Genomic DNA, 21174 nt, shown 5'->3' with positions numbered 1-21174 from the left:
TAAAGTACAGAAATTTGGTTCATGCGATGATATTCACAATTTGTTTTCCCCACATAGAATTGTTGATATTTCAAATGCTTTACCTGATTTTGATGGTGAATGCTGAAAATGTAGTGACTTTTGGAAAACTTGTCAGAAATATGTATGATTTCTATCTTTGTATTGTCTGATGCTGTTGTAGAACATAGAACATAGAACATTACAGCGCAGAACAGGCCCTTCGGCCCACGATGTTGCACCGACCAGTTAAAAAAAAAAACTGTGACCCTCCAACCTAAACCAATTTCTTTTCGTCCATGAACCTATCTACGGATCTCTTAAACGCCCCCAAACTAGGCGCATTTACTACTGATGCTGGCAGGGCATTCCAATCCCTCACCACCCTCTGGGTAAAGAACCTACCCCTGACATCGGTTCTATAACTACCCCCCCTCAATTTAAAGCCATGCCCCCTCGTGCTGGATTTCTCCATCAGAGGAAAAAGGCTATCACTATCCACCCTATCTAAACCTCTAATCATCTTATATGTTTCAATAAGATCCCCTCTTAGCCGCCGCCTTTCCAGCGAAAACAATCCCAAATCCCTCAGCCTCTCCTCATAGGATCTCCCCTCCATACCAGGCAACATCCTGGTAAACCTCCTCTGCACCCTCTCCAAAGCCTCCACATCCTTCCTGTAATGTGGGGACCAGAACTGCACACAGTACTCCAAGTGCGGCCGCACCAGAGTTGTGTACAGTTGCAACATAACGCTACGACTCCTAAATTCAATCCCCCTACCAATAAACGCCAAGACACCATATGCCTTCTTAACAACCTTATCTACTTGATTCCCAACTTTCAGGGATCTATGCACACATACACCTAGATCCCTCTGCTCCTCCACACTATTCAAAGTCCTCCCGTTAGCCCTATACTCAACACATCTGTTATTCCTACCAAAGTGAATTACCTCACACTTCTCCGCATTAAACTCCATCCGCCACCTCTCGGCCCAACTTTGCAACCTGTCTAAGTCTTCCTGCAAACTACGACACCCTTCCTCACTGTCTACCACACCACCGACTTTGGTGTCATCAGCAAATTTGCTAATCCACCCAACTATACCCTCATCCAGATCATTAATAAATATTACAAACAGCAGTGGCCCCAAAACAGATCCCTGAGGTACACCACTTGTAACCGCACTCCATGATGAATATTTACTATCAACCACCACCCTCTGTTTCCTATCCGCTAGCCAATTCCTGATCCAATTTCCTAGATCACCCCCAATCCCATACATCTGCATTTTCTGCAGAAGCCTACCATGGTGAACCTTATCAAACGCCTTACTAAAATCCATATATACCACGTCCACTGCCTTGCCCCCATCCACCTCCTTGGTCACTTTCTCAAAAAACTCAATAAGGTTAGTAAGGCACGACCTACCTGCCACAAAACCATGCTGACTATCACCTATCAATTCATTACTCTCCAAATAACTATAAATCCTATCCCTTATAATTTTTTCCAACATCTTGCCGACAACAGAAGTGAGACTCACCGGTCTATAATTCCCGGGGAAGTCTCTGTTCCCCTTCTTAAACAATGGGACAACATTCGCTAACCTCCAATCTTCTGGTACTATACCAGAGGCCAACGACGACCTGAAGATCAGAGCCAGAGGCTCTGCAATCACTTCTCTTGCCTCCCAGAGAATCCTTGGATAAATCCCATCCGGACCAGGGGATTTATCTATTTTCAGACCCTCCAGAATATCCTGCACATCCTCCTTATCAACTGTAATACTGTCTATTTTACTCCCTTGCAACCCAGTGTCCTCCTCAGCTATATTCATGTCCCCTTGCGTGAACACCGAAGAGAAATATTGGTTCAATGCTTCACCAATCTCCTCCGGTTCCACACATAACTTCCCTCTGCCATCTATAACTGGCCCTAAACTTGCCCTAACCAACCTTCTGTTCTTGACATACCTATAGAACGCCTTAGGATTCTCTTTAACCCTATCCGCCAAAGTCTTCTCATGTCCCCTTTTAGCCCTTCTAAGCTCGCTCTTCAACTCCCTCTTAGCCAATCTAAAGCTTTCTAGTGCACTACCCGAGTGCTCACGTCTCATCCGAACATAAGCCTCCTTTTTCTTTTTAACCAACAAAGAAACTTTTTTGGTGCACCACGGTTCCCTAGCCCTACCAATTCCTCCTTGCCTGACAGGGACATACCTATCACAGACTCGCAGTAGCTGCTCCTTGAAAAAACTCCACATGTCGGACGTTCCCAGTCCCTGTAATCTCCTAGTCCAACCTATGTTTCCTAATTCTCTCCTAATAGCCTCATAATTACCCTTCCCCCAGCTAAAACCACTGGCCCGAGGTTCATGCCTATCCCTTTCCATCACTAAGGTGAACGTAACCGAATTGTGGTCACTATCACCAAAATGCACACCAACTTCCAAGTCTAGCACCTGGTCTGGCTCATTTCCCAGCACCAGATCCAATATAGCCTCACCTCTAGTTGGCCTGTCTACATACTTAATTGTTGTTCTTGTTTTAATGCTGTGCCTCTGTGCTTCGCACTGTATGGCAATAAAGATACATAAATCATCATTGTATTGAATCCTACAATCCCTACAGTGCAGAATGAGGCCATTCAACCCATCAAGCCCTATTCCCGTAACCGTACATATTTACCCAGCTAATCCCCTGACACTAAGAGTCAATTAAGTCACCCCCGCAGACAAGAGGAGAATATGCAAACCCCACACAGTGAACTGGGACTGCAATTGAACCCAGTTCCCTGATGCTGTGAGGCAGCAGTGCTATCCACTGTGCCATCATGCTGCCCTTGAATGGAGGAACATTATTGATGAGCCATGTGGCCAATGTCTGCTCTTATTTCCTGTGTTCTTGTGACTGGAAGAGACGGATCCATGGATACTGAGGGAAATAAGGGTGGAAATTGCAGAGGCAATGGCCAAAAGTTTCCTATCCTTGCTAGTTATACGTGTGGTGCCAGAGGACTGGAGAATTGCAAATGGTAAACACACATCTTCAGAAAAAGCTGTGAAGATAAGCCAACTAAATCCAATCAGTTTCACCTCAGCAACGTGGAATATTCTCCAAATAATAACTGCAGATAAAATTAACACTCACTTGTGCTAATGTGCATGAATTAAGGAAAACACACACATAATTATTAAAGGGGAATCATATTTAACTTGCTCGAAATTTTCATGAGGGTAACAGAAAAGGTTGATGAGGGTAATGTGGTTAATGTGAACATGGACTGGCAAAAAGTATTTTATAAATAAAGGGGCACACAGCAAACTTGTGGTAACATTTGGAGCTGATAGAATAAAAGGGACAGCAGCAAAATGGATAGGAAACTGATTGAGTGACAGGATTCACAGCAGTGAGAAATATTTTTGTTTGGATTAGAGGTCGGTTAAAGTGGGATTCCAGGAGAGTTGGTGTTAGGAATTCTGCTCTTCCTGATACATATATTAGAGACATCGGCAATGCTGTACAGAGCACACATTCAAACTGTGGTAATTACATAATACATGGCAGCATTGTGAACAGTGAGGAGGTAGTGTTGAAGCTCACAGTTTCTTAGACAGCTTGTGGATTGGCCAAACAAGACCAATTTAAAGCAGAGAAGTGTGAAATGATTTATTTCAGTGGGAAGAAAAGGGAGAGACAAGAGAAAATAAATGATACAATTGTAAATGCATGCAGGAACAAGGGACCTGTGGTCAAATGTGACACTAATAATTGCTGTTTAGGTGGCAGGTTGAGAGTGTGGTTACTAAGGCATTTGGGATTGTGAGCTTTATACGTCGGGGCATAGCGAACAAGAGGAAGCAAGTTGTGGGAAACCTGTATGAAACCCTGGTTTGGCCTCAATTGGAGTATTGCACTCTGATCTGGACAGCAGTGTTTAGAAAGGGTGTGAATGCATTAGCGAGGGTGTAATAAATCTCTGGGCGTGAGTCCAGGGATGAGGAAGTTCAGTTACATCGGTAGATTGGAGAATTTGGGTCTTTAGTGAAGAGAAGATTGAGACGAGATTTGATAGAGGTGTTCAGAATTGTGGAGGGAATTGGAAGGAGCTGATAAGGAGAAGTTGTCATGTCCCTGTCTTCCTCTGTCAGGAAGTGTTCCCCAAACTGAATGAACAGGGCATTGTTCCCAGTTACACTTCTCCAGCAATGCTAAATATTCTGAGTATTTGTTTTAATGTGAAACATTTATGATAATTATACAAACGCAATAAGTTATTTAGAGTAAAGAAGAAACATTAAAAGTGAAAATACATGTTGACGTCCCTCTGCTGGGCTTTTAGCCTTTCTGGTATGGACCAGTGGTCTGATTAATCCGATGGTGCTTTTCCCAGTCACCTGCGTAACGTGGCTCGAATCCCAGACTTCTAGTTTTTGAACTGCACAACGGAGCATTTAAGAAAGTATTGGGGCTGAATGGCCTCGTCTGTGCTCCAGGTCTCCTTCCACCTGGTGGGCTGATCTGACATCCACTCCAGAGTGGAGTCGCTGCACAGATTGCCTTAAAAATGGTCTCTAAGCTAACGGAGTGACTGTGAATCTCGTCACCACTTCCATCCTGACTAATTTCCTCCACTTCAAACCGTCCAACAATGTCAGAAGGAGTGAGAACTGGAGTAGGAGACTCCATCAATGATTGAGGTCCCATTTTGACCACTCGAGAATCCAGCCTTGCTCACTCCATCTCTGTTCTCCAGCAGCGGTGATGTTCCAGGGTCTGTTCGAGGATCGCCTTGCTCCAAAGCAGCTGACTTTTGATGTCCGTCAGCAAGTTGTTGAGATTTGGCTCCTCTTCACCTCCAACTTCAGACCAATCGGGGCTTCCAGGGCTGGTTGAGCAGAAACAACAATAATTGAGGATTTTGCAGTGTTGTTATATTCGAGCAGATTTCCACCTGGGGCTTTTCATTAAACACCGGCTTTTTCACTTCATTAACAACTGAAGGAATGGCAATGCAATGTATTGGCCCATTTATCCTCACATAGGATTTTGTACGTCATGTTGAAGTTGCACAAGACATTGGTAAGGCCACACTCGGAATACCGTGTGCAGTTCTGGTCACCCTATTATAGAAAGAATATTATTAAATTTGAAAGAGTGCAAAAAAGATTTACTCGGATGCTACCGGGACTTGATGGTTTGAGTTATAAGGAGAGGCTGGGACTTTATCCCTGGAGTGTAGGAGGTTTAGGGGTGATCTTATAGAGGTCTATAAAATAATGAGGGCTATAGATCAGCTCGATAGTCAATATCTTTTCTCAAAGATCGGGGAGTTTAAAAGTGGAGGGCATAGGTTTAAGTTGAGAGGGGAGAAACACGAAAGGGTCCAGAGGGGCAATTTTTGCACAGACGGTGGGGAGTGTCTGGAACGAGCTGCCAGAGGTAGTAGTAGAGGTGGTTACAATTTTGCCTTTTAAAAAGCATTTAGATAGTTACATGGGTAAGATTGGTATCGAGGGATATGGGGCAAACACAGGCACCTGGACTAGTTTAATGGCAAAATCTGGGCAGCATGGACGAGTTGGGCCGAAGGGCCTGTTTCCAGCTGTAAATCTCTGTCACTCTATGACTATGACTCTAGTCCCAATAGGAAATGATGCAGGTTGTCACTGTCATTGCTGTAAGTGGGAGGTGGACAATGCTCACTCACAGCATCTGTATTCCATATGAACAGCTGGCAGGTCGACCACCAAACCGATGGTAAACATTCTGCCAACATCCAGTGAAACTGGGTAACTATGGTAACGGGTCGGTACATTGACAACACAGGACTCTGTGACAATAGCTTCATCCCTAACAGGGTGATGTCACCAGGATCCACAATTCCCCCAGTTTGCAGATTCCTGTCAGGAAGCAAGGAGCAAAGTGTAAGACACCAGAGAAAAGACAAGAGATCTTTATTTCTATCGAACCAATCATTATCTCAGGAGTTCTCAAATGAATGACTTCTTTAAGAGGTCAGAGAACATCGAATTTTACAGCACAGAAAGAGGCCATTCAGCCGCTCGTGAATGTACTGGCCATCAGCATCTATCTATTCTAATCCCATTTTTCAGCGCATATTCACGCGTACGACCTGGATGAGGGAACCAAACATAACATTTCCACGTTTGCTGACAACACAAAACTGGGTGGAATTGAGAGTTGTGAGGAGGATGCAAGGAGGCTTCAAGGTGATTTGGACAACTTGAGTGAGTGCGCAAACACATGGCATAGAACATAGAACAGTACAGCACAGAACAGGCCCTTCGGCCCACGATGTTGTGCCGAGCTTTATCTGAAACCAAGATAGAAATCATAGAAACCCTACAGTGCAGAAGGAGGCCATTCGGCCCATCGAGTCTGCACCGACCACAATCCCACCCAGGCCTTACTCCCACATATTTACCCGCTAACCCTCTAACCTACACATCCCAGGACTCTAAGGGGCAATTTTTAACCTGGCCAATCAACCTAACCCGCACATCTTTGGACTGTGGGAGGAAACCGGAGCACCCGGAGGAAACCCACGCAGACACGAGGAGAATGTGCAAACTCCACACAGACAGTGACCCGAGCCGGGAATCGAACCCGGGACCCTGGAGCTGTGAAGCAGCAGTGCTAACTACTGTGCTACCGTGCCGCCCAAGATCAAGCTATCCCACTCCCTATCATCCTGGTGTGCTCCATGTGCCTATCCAATAACCGCTTAAATGTTCCTAAAGTGTCTGACTCCACTATCACTGCAGCAGTCCATTCCACACCCCAACCACTCTCTGCGTAAAGAACCTACCTCGGATATCCTTCCTGTATCTCCCACCATGAACCCTATAGTTATGCCCCCTTGTAATAGTTCCATCCACCCGAGGAAACAGTCTTTGAACGTTCACTCTATCTATCCACTTCATCATTTTATAAACCTCTATTAAGTCTCCCCTCAGCCTCCTCCGCTCCAGAGAGAACAGCCCGAGCTCCCTCAACCTTTCATCATAAGACCTACCCTCCAAACCAGGCAACATCCTGGTAAATCTCCTCTGCACTCTTTCCAGCGCTTCCACATCCTTCTTATAGTGAGGTGACCAGAACTGCACACAATATTCCAAATGTGGTCTCACCAAGGTCCTGTACAGTTGCAGCATAACCCCACGGCTCTTAAACTCCAACCCCCTGTTAATAAAAGCTAACACACTATAGGCCTTCTTCACAGCTCTATCCACTTGAGTGGCAACCTTTAGAGATCTGTGGATATGAACCCCAAGATCTCTCTGTTCCTCCACAGTCTTCAGAACCCTACCTTTGACCCTGTAATCCACATTTAAATTAGTCCTACCAAAATGAATCACCTCACATTTATCAGGGTTAAACTCCATTTGCCATTTTTCAGCCCAGCTTTGCATCCTATCTATGTCTCTTTGCAGCCTACAACAGCCCTCCACCTCATCCACTACTCCACCAATCTTGGTGTCATCAGCAAATTCACTGATCCACCCTTCAGCCCCCTCCTCTAAGTCATTAATAAAAATCACAAAGAGCAGAGGACCAAGCACTGATCCCTGCGGCACTCCGCTAGCAACCTGCCTCCAATCCGAAAATTTTCCATCCACCACCACCCGGCAGATGCAGCACAACGTGGTTAAATGTGAAGTTATACACTTTGGTGTGAAAAACAGAAAGGAAAGGATCAGATGAGATCTGATTAAAACATATAAAATTCTAACAGGGCTGGACAGACTACATGCAAAAAGGATGTTTTCCGTGGTTGGGGAACCCGCAACATTTACCAAGAAGTGGAAAGCGGAAGATCACCTCCAGTGATAAACAGGAGTTTGAGCATCCAGTCGAGGCGGCTGAGGGACTTCACTGGTGCATTCTGGGAGAAGTCGGACCAGCAACATTTACCAAGAAGTGGGAAGCTGAAGATCTGGTGTCAAGGAACGGTAAACCCGAAACACTACATTAGTGTTTCCCTCGCTCCCTCCTCGAATCAAAAAAAAGGCCACCGTGGGAAGGTAAAAGTGAAGGTAAGAGTTTTATAAATTTTCTCAAATAATTTAATTGGTGCTCGAAATGTCGGTTGGTGGGGTTAAGTGTTGCACTTGTGGGATGTGGGAGATCCGGGGCTTCCAGCATCTCGGACAACTATGTCTGCAGGAAGTGCACCCAATTGCAGCTCCTTTCAGACCGCATGGATAGGTTGGAGCAGCAGTTGGATGCTCTTAGGAGCAGGAAGGAGGCGGAAAGCATCATAGATAGGAGCTTTAGAGACGTGGTCACACCCAAGGTGCAGGCAGATGGATGGGTGACCGCCAGAAGGGGCAGGCAGTCAGTGCAGGAATCCCCTGTGGTCATCCCCCTCGCTGACAAGTATACCGTTGTGGATACTGTTGGGGGAGATGGGCTATCACGGAATAACAGCAGCAGCAGCCAAAGCAGTGGCACCATGGCTGTTGTTAAGCAGGGAGGGACAAAGAGCACTAGAACAATAGCTATAGGGGATTCTATAGTTAGGGGTGTAGATAGGCGTTTCTGTGGACGTGAAAGAGACTCCAGGATGGTATGTTGCCTCCCTGGTGCCAGGGTCCAGGATGTCACTGAACAGACAGAAAGCATTCTGAAGGGAGAGGGTGAACAGCCAGAGGCCGTGATACATATTGGTACTAACGACATAGGTAGGAGGAGTGATGAGGTCCTGCAGCAGCAGTTTAGGGAGTTAGGTAGAAAGTTAAAAAGCAGGATCTCAAGGGTTGTAATCTCAGGATTACTCCCTGTGCCACATGCCAGTGAGGCTAGGGATAGAAAGATAGTGCAGCTCAACATGTGGCTAAACAGCTGGTGCAGGAGGGAGGGTTTCAGATATCTGGATGATTGAAGTCTCTTTCGGGGCAGATGGGACCTGTACAAGAAGGACGGGTTGCATCTAAACTGGGAGGGCACAAATATTCTGGCCGGGAGGTTTGCTAATGTCACATGGAAGGATTTAAACTAGTTTAGCAGGGGGGTGGGAACCAAAGCAAAGGTGAATTAGCTGAAGGAGAACCGGAGAGTCGGGCCAGTAAGACCCAGAGAAACAGCAGGCAGGGTGGGGTTTATAATCAAAGAGGGTCTGGTGGACTGAAGTGCATCTGTTTCAATGCGAGAAGTGTTACAGGTAAGGCAGATGAACTTAGAGCTTGGATTAGTACGAGGAAATACGATGTTGTTGCCATTACAGAGACTTGGTTAAGGGAAGGACAGGATTGGCAGCTTAACATTCCAGGATACAGATGTTTCAGGCGGGATAGAGGGGGATGTAAAAGGGGTGGGGGAGTTGCACTACTGGTTAAGGAGAATATGATGTGGAGATGCCGGCATTGGACTGGGATAAACACAGTAAGAAGTCTCACAACACCAGGTTAAAGTCAAACAGGTTTATTTGGTAGCACAAGCCACTAGGTTCGGAGCGCTGCCCCTTCATTAAGGAGAATCCCAAGGCATTTTATACATATGTTAGGAACAAGAGGGTTGTCAGAGAAAGAGTCGGACCTCTCAAGAACAAAGGAAGGGAATTATGCTTAGAACCCAAGGAAGTAGGTGAGATCCTAAATGAATACTTTGCATCAGTATTCACAAAGAAGACGGACACGTTGATTGGGAGTGTCTCAGAGGGATCTGTAGACCCGTTAGAACAAATCGCAATTACAAGGGAGGAAGTGTGAGGTGTTTTAGGAAGCATAAAGGTAGACAAATCCCCAGGGCCAGATGGCATCTCTCCGAGATTAGTGAGAGAGACAAGAGATGAAATTGTTGGGCCTCTAACAGAAATCTTTGTTTCTTCATTGGACACAGGTGAGGTCCCAGAGGATTGGAGGATAGCAAATGTGGTCCTGTTATTTAAGAAGGGTCGCAAGGATAACCGGGGTAATTATAGGCCAGTGAGCTTGACATCCGTGGTAGGGAAATTGTTGGAGAAGATTCTTAGAGGTAGAATCTATACACATTTAGAACTGAATAGTCTCATTAGCGATAGACAACATGGTTTTGTATGAGGGAGGTCATGCCTCACAAATTTGGTTGAGTTTTTTGAGGAGGTGACAAAAATGATAGACAAGGGAAGGGCCGTGGATGTCGTCTACATGGATTTTAGTAAAGCATTTGACAAGGTCCCTCATGGCAGACTGGTGCAAAAGATTAAATCTCACGGGATCAAAGGTGAACTAGCGAGATGGGTACAGAACTGACTTGGCCATAGAAGACAGAGGGTAGCAGTGGAGGGGTCTTTTTCTGATTGGAGGTTTGTGACTAGTGGTGTTGCGCAGGGCTCTGTCCTGGGACCTCTGCTGTTTGTGATATATATAAATGATTTGGAAGATGTAGCTGGTCTGATCAGTAAGTTTGCGGACTACACAAAGACTGCTGGAGTTGCGGATAGTGATGAACATTGTCAGAGAATACAGCAGGATATAGATAGAACCATAGAAAAATTACAGCTCAGAAACAGGCCTTTTGGCCCTTCTTGTCTGTGCCGAACCATTTTATGCCTAGTCCCACTGACCTGCACTTGGACCATATCCCTCCACACCCCTCTCATCCATGAACCCGTCCAAGTTTTTCTTAAATGCATTTACCACTTTATCCGGCAGCTCATTCCACACTCCCACCACTCTCTGCGTGAAGAAGCCCCCCCTAATATTCCCTTTAAACTTTTCTCCTTTCACCCTTAACCCATGCCCTCTGGTTTTTTTCTCCCCCAGCCTCAGCGGAAAAAGCCTGCTTGCATTCACTCTATCTATACCCATCAAAATCTTATACACCTCTATCAAATCTCCCCTCAATCTTCTACGCTCCAGGGAATAAAGTCCCAACCTATTCAATCTCTCTCTGTAACTCAGCTTCTCAAGTCCCGGCAACATCCTTGTGAACCTTCTCTGCACTCTTTCAATCTTATTTACATCCTTCCTGTAACTGGGAGACCAAAACTGTACACAATACTCCAAATTCGGCCTCACCAATGCCTTATATAACCTTACCATAACACTCCAACTTTTATACTCGATACTCCGATTTATAAAGGCCAATGTACCAAAGGCACTCTTTACGACCCTATCCACCTGTGACGTCACTTTTAGGGAATTCTGTACCTGTATTCCCAGATCCCTCTGTTCAACTGCACTCTTCAGAGTCCTACCATTTACCCTGTCCGTTCTACTTTGGTTTGTCCTTCCAATGTGCAATATCTCACACTTGTCTGCGTTAAATTCCATTTGCCATTTCTCAGCCCATTTTTCTAGTTGGTCCAAATCCCTCTGCAAGCTTTGAAAACCTTCCTCACTGTCCACTACACCTCCAATCTTTGTATCATCAGCAAACTTGCTGATCCAATTTACCACATTATCATCCAGATCATTGATATAGATGACAAACAACAATGGACCCAACACCGATCCCTGCGGCACACCACTAGTCACAGGCCTCCACTCGGAGAAGCAATCCTCCACAACCACTCTCTGGCTTCTTCCATTGAGCCAGTGTCTAATCCAATTTACTACCTCCCCATGTATACCTAGCAACTGAACCTTCCTAACTAACCTCCCATGAGGGACCTTGTCAAAGGCCTTGCTGAAATCCAGGTCGACAACATCCACCGCCTTCCCTTCATCCACTTTCCTGGTAACCTCCTCGAAAAACTCTAATAGATTGGTCAAACATGACTTACCACGCACAAAGCCATGTTGACTCTCCCTAATAAGTCCCTGTCTATCCAAATATTTGTCGATCCTATCCCTTATCACACCTTCCAATAACTTGCCCACCACCGACGTCAAACTTACTGGCCGATAATTTCCCAGATTTCTTTTGGAACCTTTTTTAAACAACGGAACAACATGAGCCACCCTCCAATCATCCGGCACCTCCCCGGTGAATACTGACATTTTAAATATGTCTGCCAGGGCCCCTGCAAGTTCAACACTAGCTTCCCTCAAGGTCCGTGGGAATACCCTGTCCGGTCCTGGGGATTTATCCACTCTGATTTGCCTCAAGACAGCGAGCACCTCCTCTCCTCTAATCTGTAAAGGTTCCATGGCCTCCCTACCAGTTTGCCCTATTTCCGTAGACTCCATGCCCGTTTCCTCAGTAAATACGGATGCAAAAAAACCATTTAGTATCTCCCCCATCACTTTTGGTTCCATACACAGTCTACCACTCTGGTCTTCAAGAGGACCAATTTTATCCCTCACTATCCTTTTGCTCCTAACATACCTATAGAAGCTCTTTGGATTTTCCTTCACTCTGTCTGCCAAAGCAACCTCATGTCTTCTTTTAGCCCTCCTGATTTCCCTCTTAAGTAGCTTCTTGCACTTTTTATACTCCTCGAGCATCTGATGTGTTCCTTGCTGCCTGTACATTTCATACAACTCTCTCTTCCTCTTAATCAGTGTGACAATCTCCCTCGAGAACCAAGGTTCCTTATTCCTATTTACTTTGCCTTTCATCCTGACAGGAACATACAAACTCTGCACTCTCAAAATTTCTCCTTTGAAGGCCTCCCACTTTCCATTTACATCCTTACCAGAGAACAGCCTGTGCCAATCCACACTTCCCAGATCCCTTCTCATTTCATCAAATTTGGCCTTTTTCCAGTTCAGAACTTCAACCCGAGGACCAGATCTATCCTTATCCACAATTAGGTTGAAACTAATGGCATTATGATCACTGGATCCAAAGTGTTCCCTCACACTCACATCCATCACCTGCCCTAACTCATTTCCCAATAGGAGATCCAATATCGCATCCTCTCTAGTTGGCACCTCTATATACTGATGTAGAAAATTCTCCTGAACACATTTTACAAACTCTACCCCGTTTAAACCTTTAACAGTATGCGAGTCCCAATCTATATGTGGAAAATTAAAATCCCCCACTATCACAACTTTGTGTTTCTTGCAGTTGTCAGCTATCTCTCCGCTGATTTGCTCCTCCAATTCTCGCTGACTATTGGGTGGTCTATAATACAAGCCCATTAATGTGGTCATACCTTTCCTGTTTCTCAGCTCCACCCATAGGGCCTCTGTAGACAAGCTCCCTAATCTATCCTGCCTGAGTACCGCTGTAACATTTTCCCTGACCAACAATGCCACCCCCCCACCTTTTATCCCTCTGCCTCTATCCCGCCTGAAACATTGGAACCCTGGAACATTGAGCTGCCAGTCCTGCCCCTCCTGTAGCCAAGTTTCACTAATGGCTATAATGTCATATTTCCACGTGTCTATCCACGCCTTCAGCTCATCTGCCTTCCCTACAATACTCCTGGCATTGAAATAGACACACCTCAAAAAATTATTTCCACCACACTCTACCCTTCCATTTGTGATTTTGCTTTAACTAACCTGTCTTTTTACCCCTGCTCCACTATCTGCTCTGGCACTCTGGTTCCCACCCCCCTGCAAATCTAGTTTAAACGCTCCCCAATAACACTAGCAAATCTCCCTGCAAGTATATTGGTCCCCTTGTAGTTTAGGTGTAACCCGTCTCTCTTGTACAGGTCCCACCTGCCCCAGAAGAGGTCCCAATGATCCAAGAACTGGAAACCCTGCCCCCTGCACCAGTTCCTGAGCCACGTGTTCATCCGCCCAAGCATCCCACTCCTGCCCTCACTGGCATGTTCCTCAGGCAGCAATCCTGAGACTACCACCCTCGGGGTCCTGCTGGAAAATTGGACGGAGAAATGGCAGATGGAATTTAATCCAGATAAATGAGAAGTGATGCATTTTGGTAGATCTAATGCAGTGGGGAGCTATACAATAAATGGCAGACCCATCAGGAGCAGAGGGATCTGGGTGTGCAAGTCCACAGATCCTTAAAGGTGGCAGCACAGGTGGAAAAGGTGGTGAAGAAGGCATATGGCATGCTTGCCTTTATTGGACGGGGCATAGAGTATAAAAGTTGGCATATGATGTTGCAGTTATATAGAACGTTGGTTAGGCCACATTTGGAATACTGCGTCCAGTTCTGGTCGCCACACTACCAGAAGGACGTGGAGGCTTTGTAGAGAGTGCAGAAAAGGTTTACCAGGACGTTGCCTGGTATGGAGGGTATTAGATATGAGGTGAGATTGAGTAAACTAGGGTTGTTCTCCCTGGAAAGACGGAGGTTGAGGGGCGACCTAATAGAGGTTTATAAAATTATGAAGGGCATAGATAGGGTGAACAGTTGGAAGCTTTTTCCCAGGTTAGAAATGACAAACACAAGGGGTCACAAGTTTCAAGGGGGGCAAGGTTCAATACAGATATGCGGGGGACGTATTTTACACAGAGGGTGGTGGGGGCCTGGAATGCACTGCCAAGCAAGGTGGTTGAGGCAGACACGCTAGGATCATTTAAAACTTATCTAGATAGCCACATGAACATGGATATTCTCCTCATACTCACCTGATGAACAAAGTACAGCACAGCAACAGACCCTTCGGCCCTCCAAGCCTGCCCCGATCATGTGTTCCTAACTAGACCATCCATTTGTATCCCTCTATTTCCAGTCTGTTCATAGAAATATGATGTGGAGATGCCGGCGTTGGACTGGGGTAAACACAGTAAGAAGTTTAACAACACCAGGTTAAAGTCCAACAGGTTTATTTGGTAGCAAAAGCCACACATTTTGCTACCAAATAAACCTGTTGGACTTTAACCTGGTGTTGTTAAACTTCTTACCATAGAAATATGAACAGACTGGGAATAGAGGGATACAAATGGATGGTCTAGTTCGGAACACATGATCGGGGCAGGCTTGGAGGGCCGAAGGGCCTGTTGCTGTGCTGTATTGTTCTTTGTTCATCAGGTGAGTATGAGGAGAATATCGCAGCTGTACTCCGGGAGGTCACCTCAGAGGGCTCATACAGCGAGGCAATATGGGTAGAGCTCAGGAATAGGAAAGGTGTAGTCATAATGTTGGGGGTTTACTGTTGGCCACCCAACGCCAGCGGGAGATAGAGGAACAGATATGTCGGCAGATTTTGGCAAGGTATAAAAGTAACAGGGTTGTTGTGGTGGGAGATTTTAACTTCCCCTATATTGATTGGGACTCACTTAATGCTAGGGGCGTGGATGGGGCAGTTTGTGAGGAGCATCCAGGAGGGCTTCTTGAAACAATATGTCGATAGTCCAACTAGGGAAGGGGCCATACTGGACCTGGTATTGAGGAATGAGCCAAGCCAGGTGGTCGATGTTTCAGTCGGGGAGCAGTTCGGGAACAGTGACCACAATCCAGTAAGCTTTAAGGTACTGGTGGATAAAGATAAGTGTAGTCCTCAAGTTAAGGTGCTAAATTGGGGGAAGACTAATTACAACAATATTAGGCAGGAACAGAAGAATGTAGATTGGGGGAAGATGTTTGAGGGCAAATCAACATCTGGCATGTGGGAGGCTTTCAAATGTAAGTTGGTAGGGATTCAGGACCAGCACATTCCTGTAAGGATGAAGGATAAGTATGGCAAGTTTTGGGAACCTTGGATAACGAGAGATATTGTGAGCCTAGTCAAAGAGAAAAAGGAAGCATTTGTCAAAGCTAGGAGGCCGGGAACACACGAAGCAAGTGTAGAATACTAGGAAAGTAGAAAGAAACTTAAGCAAGGAGTAAGGAGGGCTAAAAGGGGTCACGAAAAAGCATTGGCCAGCAGGATTAAGGAAAATCCCAAGGCTTTTTATACATATGTCAAGAGCAAGAGGGTAGCCAGGGAGAGGGTGGGCCCACTCAAGGACAAGGGAGGGAATCTATGCGTGGAACCAGTGCAAATGGGTGAGATATTAAATGAGTACTTTGCATCAGTATTCACCAAAGATAAGGACTTGGTGGGTGATGAGTCTGGGAAAGGATGTGTAGATAGTTTGAGCCATGTTGATATCAAAAAGGAGGAGGTATTGAGGTTCTTGAGAAACATTAAGGTAGACAAGTCCCTCAAAATACTGAGAGAGGCAAGGGAGGAAATTGCTGGGGACTTGAGGGAAATCTTTGTATCCTCACTGGCAACAGGGGACGTCATGATGTGGAGATGCCGGTGTTGGACTGAGGTAAACACAGTCAGAGTTTTAACAACACCAGGTTAAAGTCCAACAGGTTTATCTGGTAGCAAATGGCATTTGCTACCAAATAAACCTGTTGGACTTTAACCTGGTGTTGTTAAAACTCTTACAGGGGAGGTCCCAGAGGATTGGAGAATAGCCAATGTTGTTCCTTTATTTAAGAAGGATAGCAAGCAGGGAGGTTGTGTCTCACGAACTTGATTGAGTTTTTGGAGGAAGTAACAAAGATGATTGATCAGGGTAGGGCAGTGGATGTTGTATACTTGGACTTCAGTAAGGCCTTTGACAAGGTCCCTCATGGCAGACTCGTGCAGAAGGTGAAGTTGCATGGGATCAGATGTGAGCTGGCTACGTGGATACAAAACTGGCTTGGTCACAGAAAACAGAGGGTAGCAGTGGAACGGTGTGTTTCTGAATGGAGGGCTGTGACAAGTGGCGTTCCTCAGGGATCAGTGCTGGAATCTTTGCTGTTTGTAATATATATAAATGATTTGGAGGAAAATGTAACTGGCTTGATTAGTAAGTTTGCAGACGACACAAAGGTTGATGGATTTGCAGATAGCGGTGAGGACCATCAGAGGATACAGCAGGATGTAGATCAGTTGGAGACTTGGGCAGAGAGATGGCACATGGAGTTTAATCCGGACAAATGTGAGGTAATGCATTTTGGAAGGTCTAATACAGATAGGAAATATACAGTAAATGGCAGAACACTTAAGAGTATTGATAGGCAAAAAGATCTGGGTGTACAGGTATACAGGTCACTGAAAGTGGCAATGCAGGTGGAGAAGGTAGTCAAGAAGGCATACGGCATGCTTGCCTTCATCGGCCGGGGCATTGAGTTTAAAAGTTGGCAAGTCATGTTGCAGCTTTATCGAACCTTAGTTAGGACGCACTTGGAACATAGTGTTCAATTCTGGTCGCCACACTACCAGAAGGATGTAGAGGCTTTGGAGAAGGTACAGAAAAGATTTACCAGGATGTTGGCTGGTATGGAGGGCATTAACTATGAAGAGAGGTTGGAGAAACTTGGTTTGTTCTCACTGGAACGACGGAGGATGAGGGGCCACCTGATAGACATCTACAAGATTATGAGAGGCATGGACAGAGTGGATAGTCAGAAGCTTTTTCCCAGGGTGGAAGAGTCAATTACTAGGAGGCACAGGTTGAAGATGCCAGGGGCAAGGTTTAAAGAAGATGTATGAGGCAGATTTTTTACACAGAGAGTAGTGGGTGCCTGGAACTCGTTGCCAGGGGAGGTAGTGGAAGTGGATACGGCAGTGAGTTTTAAGGGGCGTCTTGACAAATACATGAATAGGATGGGAATAGAGGGATATGGTCCCCGGAAGGGTAGAGGGTTTTAGTTCAGTCAGGCAGCATGGTCGGTGCAGGCTTGGAGGGCTGAAGGGCCTGTTCCTGTGCTGTAATGTTCCTTGTTCTTTGAATGTAAAACAATGGGGCTCAGTCTTAGGATACGGGGTACACCATTTAGGAATGAGATGAGGGGAAATTTCTTCACTCAGAGGAGGTGAACCTATGGAATTCTCGACCAAAGAAGCTGTGAAGACCAAGTCACTGCATAGGTTCAAGAAGGAGAGAGAGATTCTTTTTAGATTTTAATGGCATCAAGGGGTATTGGGAAAAACAGAATATGGAATTGAGATAGAGGATCAGCCATGATCACATTGAATGATGGAACAGACACGAAGGGTTGAATGGCCGACTCCTGTTCCGAGTTTCTATGTTTTCAAGTTCTGATGAAAGGTCACAAACCTGAAAAACTAACTCTGTTTCTCTCTCTAAACAGATGCTGCCCAATCTGCTGAGCTTTCTTTTCTGCATTTATTGCAGATTTCCAGTGTCTGAACAGAACCCAGCCAGAGACAGCACCTTCAGGAGAGAGAGAGAGGAACCAGTGAGTGTCGAACTGAACCCAGCCAGAGTCACTACTTTCAAGGGATAGAGAGGTAACTAATCTAAACCGTGTATTCAAAAACAGAGGTAGAGAGGAAAGAGGGAACCAATGACCAGTCAGCCGAACGTCAGTCGTAGGGCAGCTGCTCAAGCCCATTACCAAGCGTTTGGAAAGCAGTATTATGATCAGATAAAGTCAGCATGGATTTACAAAAGGGAAATCATGCTTGACAAAACTACTGAAGTTCTTCGAGGATGTAACTAGTAGAGTTGACCAGGAAGAACCGGTGGATGTTGTTTATTTAGAATTTCAGAATACTTTCGACAGGGTCGCTCATAATGTTTTTAATTGGTAAAGGTTAAAGTTTGTTTATTAGTGTCACAAGTAGGTTTACACTAACACTGCAATGAAGTTATTGTGAAAATCCCCTCGTCGCCATACTCCGGCGGCTGTTCAGGTAGACTGAGGGAGAATTTAGCATGACCAATTCACCGAACCAGCGCGCCTTTCAGACTGCGGGAGGAACTGGAGTACCCAGAGGAAACACACACAGACACGGAGGGAACGTGCAGACTCCACACAGATAGTGACTCACAACAAAGATATATACCAGTGATGAACAAGGATTCTGAAAGGGAATAAATCAACCATGGTTAACCGAGAAAGTTAAGATTGCATTAAACTGAAAGAAGAACATAGGATGTTTCATATATTCGTGATAAGACAGAGCATTGGGGAAGTTCCTAAAACCAACAAATGATGACCAAAAAAATACTAATGTGGGAGAAGATGAACGACAAACGTAAATGAACAAGTAATATAAAAAGAATCAGAAAGAGTTTCTTTAAATATATAACAAGAGAGAGGCTAAAGTGAACATAAGCTCCTGAGAGATCGAGACTGGGAATTAAAAGTGGGGAACCATAAAGTGGCAGAGGAGTGAAATAAATAGTCTGTGTCAGGACGGCCGAGTAGTCGAAGCTGCTGCGTTCAGGTCACAGACTCCTCTCGAGGCCTGGTTTCAAATTCCAGTCCTGACATTGATTAAGGGTGGCAGTGGCAGGAAATCATTGCAGGTGATATTTTGCATATAGCCAGAAAGAAAAGATCAGAACAGGGTAAATGCAGTCTTACCCAGCTAAACTATCCCTCCTTATCCTTCTCAACCTGTCCACACCTTTGACATGGTTGACTGCACTATCCTGCTCCAATACCTTCACACTGTCAGGTCAGTGTGTACAGCAGATGAAGATGTTAATGTACCTGACATCCTGGGAAAACTAATGATGAATGAAGGGCTGGGCCTCAGTAAACAAGTGTAGAGAAGGCTGGAGTTCTCAATCATCTGCACCTCAAGCGGCAGCTCCTCCATCTCAATGTGTGTGGTGAGATCAGGCCATTCTGCTCAGTCAGGAACACCCAGACTGACGATAAGAGAGAGAGAGGCGTTAATTAGAACCAAACAAGAAGGGAGATTCAGTCAGAGGAACCAAGCCCCACCCCCAAAACAGAGCACAGGATGATTCCAGGATCTAACCGTGGCCTCTGCAAAGTGAGTTGCTCTAACCCGGAATGGCACTGAGCCCCACACATAGAGCACAGGAAGATCCCAGTCTCTGTGCTGATTGGCCTGACTCCAGGGAGTTTGCAGTGCCGCCACTGCTGAGACTGGGGAACTGCAGCGTGACATGTTTACACAGGAAGCTGCCATTGGAAACCCTGAGCTGCTGATTTATGGAATCCTACAGCGTAGAAGGCGGTCATTCGGCCCATCGAGTCTGCACCAACCACAATCTCACCCAGGTCCTATCTCCATAACCCCATGCATTTACCCGAGCTGATCTCCCGGACACTCAGGGGCAACTTAGCACGGCCAATCCACCGAACCCACACATCTTTGAACTGTGGGAGGAAACCGGAGGAAACCCACGGGGAGAACGTGCAGACTCCGCATAGTCAGTGACCCAAACCGTAATCGAACTAGGGTCCCTAACCACGGTGCCGCCCTATTCACAGCCATGCAGGACGGGATTCCCGCTGCCGAAACCCTTCCCCCATCCGGAGCCCCGCCGCGGGCTCAGGATCCGGACCCGGGGACTGAAGCCACTGGCGGGACATTTGCTGCCGCTCCGCGCGGTGTCTGATGGGCCTGTGACCGGCAGCTGGGAAAACCAATCGGAAATTGCCGCATCGCGGTTATCCAATGGCCGCTCTGCGCCCACTGAGTGACAGCTACTTTATCCAATCCGTGATCTGCATAGTCAGAAGTTCGGACGCTCTAATGGTACCCAATCGGAGACCGCGTTGCTAACAACACACGCCCCCAATGTGATGGACATCTTCTCGCCAATCGTAACGCACTGTCCAATCGGAATGTGCCGCTCGTGCGCGACTCGTGCAGCGTCACTCCCAGCCCAGCGTCATTGCGTCATTCAATTCGATCCGGAGCTGAAACCAATGAGAAATCAAAGAATTTGTGGCCGAAATAATCCTTAAAGTGGAACCGCTCACAGAATTATGGTTGTTCAATTATAATTCTTTGATGGCAGTTAAAGCGGCAAAAGGACTGCGTAAAGTCAGAGGATGCAAAAGCTGAACCCCTCGGGAAAGGAAGGAGGAAATAAATGAAGGGAACAGGTGACAAAAAAGAACTGGGAGGAAGGCAAGCAAGAAGCAGCGGCGTTTAGAGAGGGAATTCCAGAGCTGCGATCCAGAGAGCTGAAAGTGCGACCATCACTGGTGGAGTGAACCAAGATGTGGAGATGCCGGCGTTGGACTGGGGTGAACACAGTAAGCAGTCTTACAACACCAGGTTAAAGTCCAACAGGTTCATTTGGTAGCAAATACCATAAGCTTTCGGAGCACTGCTCCTTCATCAGATCTGACGAAGCTTATGGTATTTGCTACCAAATAAACCTGTTGGACTTTAACCTGGTGTTGTGAGACTTCTTACGGAGTGAACCAAATCAGGGATGCTCACGAGGGCAGAATCAGAGGAGCTCAGATATCTCAGAGGATTGTTAGGCTGGAGGTGATGAAAGGGAGGAAGAGCTGAGGACATGGAGGGGTTTGGAAACACGGATAAGAATATTAAAATTGAGACATTGTTTAACCGCGGGTCAGTGTTTGTCACTGAGCACTGAGTTGATGCATCAACAGTATTTGGAGT

General features: G+C 46.0%; 1 protein-coding gene and 1 long non-coding RNA gene across 4 annotated transcripts in view; both read right to left on the bottom strand.

Annotated features, from left to right (window-relative positions):
- The window catches only part of LOC144486124 (histone H2AX-like), a 216899-nt gene that overhangs the window by 37223 nt on the left and 158502 nt on the right, over positions 1-21174 (bottom strand). The window lies entirely within an intron of this gene.
- On the bottom strand, positions 3304-20165 carry LOC144486112 (uncharacterized). Of its 3 annotated transcripts, none has more exons than XR_013496220.1 (3): positions 19543-19918; positions 19269-19429; positions 3304-5125 (listed from the first exon to the last, which is right to left on the bottom strand). It is a non-coding gene; the product is annotated as an uncharacterized LOC144486112 (long non-coding RNA). The 3 variants fall into 3 exon arrangements; XR_013496221.1 differs by having other exon boundaries at positions 3308-4890; positions 19838-20165; XR_013496219.1 differs by having other exon boundaries at positions 3309-4890.

Source organism: Mustelus asterias, unplaced genomic scaffold, assembly GCF_964213995.1.
Source record: "Mustelus asterias unplaced genomic scaffold, sMusAst1.hap1.1 HAP1_SCAFFOLD_290, whole genome shotgun sequence".
Taxonomy (NCBI): Eukaryota; Metazoa; Chordata; class Chondrichthyes; order Carcharhiniformes; family Triakidae; genus Mustelus; species Mustelus asterias.
Note: the sequence above shows the minus strand (reverse complement) of the source record. Positions and strands in the feature narration are given on the sequence as shown.